Raw genomic sequence first — 1,831 nt, 5'->3', positions numbered from 1 at the left:
TCCACCCAGGCATTCTTTCCTTTTGTACAAGAGAGAAGAGAACACCCAGGAAAAGAAGAGAATAGGAAAGTAATGAATGGTAATAGAGATGCCACTAGGAAAGGGAAGGAAGAAATGGAATGCTGTCACAGATTATGGACTACAGTTACCATAATCCCTATTGGCCATTCTGGTTAAGAAGCATGGGAGTTACAGCTGAAGACATTTGAGAAACATTAGGCTACCAACCTTTATTTAAGGAGAAACAAAATTGAAAGTGCTTTAACTGAAGACTAAGAAATACTGAAGAGGAGAATGTATTTGAAAGAAAATGTGTTTTGTATTGCAGTTTTTCAGCGACAAGAGATAATAGGAAAGAATGGAACTTCCCTTCCAAAATCACCAGTTTCACTACTCTATGTCCTCAGTGTTCCTTTTTAAAGAAAGCCGCTAAGATTGATGGAAAGAAACCTCTTTCGATACTAATAGGCTCTATCTCTATGGTTAAAGCAAACTCCTCCTCCTTAGAAGGCAAGGAGAAAAGCTCTCCTCCTCTTGACTTGTGGCTTCTTTGCCTCACTGACTGCAGATATTTGTATACACAGAAGCACACATTTTCCTGGGCAGAGCATAGTTCAGAGCAGAAGACGACTGATGAAGCTGGTAAACAGCTGGCAGGGGAGGGAAGAGAACATTAGAATTTAGTTACAGTTTTTAATGAGAGGTTTGCTCTCTCTTGAAGAAGAAAGGAAGATAGTGTCAGCGTATAGGTTTGTTTCTATAGCAAAAGCCATAATTTCACCAGCACAGAAATAAATGTGCAAACAATGATACTTTATGCTACCAAGCATGGAGGAATGTGTGTGTGTTAAATCAACTGATAACAGCTGTGGGAGGAGTAGTCAATGTAGGGTCAGGATTCCAGTATGGAGAGGGTGACAAATGTGTGTTAAGTTCTAAGATGAGAAAAGCAGCTGTCTTAGCCCAGATATGTATGGTGTGAGGCCAACACATATACAGGATTCTTGAAGATATCAGGAATTCCAGCTTTATCTTTTTTTTTCTTCAATAATAAAGTTTGATCATTGTACAATTTGTCAAAATATGTAAGAAAATTCATACTGTGCATAAAAAATCAGTTCTCTCTGAACTTAAATATGCTTTCATAATTTCTTTCAAAAGAAAAAATAGTGTCTCGTGGTTCTTGTACTTACTCAGTTGTAAGTTGGGCAAAACGTGTATGAATATGAATATCTGTTCAATGGCCTGCAGCCATTCCCATAGTTCCCATAGTTCAGCTAAATCCCAAGGTGAGGAAGACATCCGAGGAAACTTCTCCAATTGGGCATTCTCAGATTGAGAAAGGTAGGCAGCCAGGGAGGCTTCAGCATGATTTTATTTTTTTATTTAAAATATTTATATTTTTAAAAATCTCAGTGACATAACAGGAAAGAACAAAATGAGCTTTCAGCAATGGCCTATATTAAAAAATGCCACCAAGATAAAGTTGAAAGAAAAGAAGCAGAAACCCCTTTTGCAGAAGAAGAACACTTTTGAGAAATGAAAGTAGATTTTGAGATTAATTTTGGCACAGCATTAATTGAAACTTTTAAAGTTTTTCCAATTTGTACAGCTATTGGCCAGAAACCCGAGAGAGACCTGGAACAAAACATTTCAAAGCCTAAGATATTTCAAGCTTTTAATGTCCTTTGAAATCTAAGTTTTCTAATAATAATTGGAGACTCATTAATAGTTGTTGATAATGCTGTTATCATCACTTGGTTTAAATTCTAGAGCAGTGCAAAATCTGACATGGAGAGGCCCTCTGTTGTAGATTGTGTTTTTATAAAGA

The sequence above is a fragment of the Python bivittatus genome, unplaced genomic scaffold, assembly GCF_059951505.1.
Source record: "Python bivittatus isolate LINGU-HERP-01145 unplaced genomic scaffold, Pbiv_v1 ctg000330_np1212, whole genome shotgun sequence".
Lineage (NCBI taxonomy): Eukaryota > Metazoa > Chordata > Lepidosauria > Squamata > Pythonidae > Python > Python bivittatus.
Note: the sequence above shows the minus strand (reverse complement) of the source record.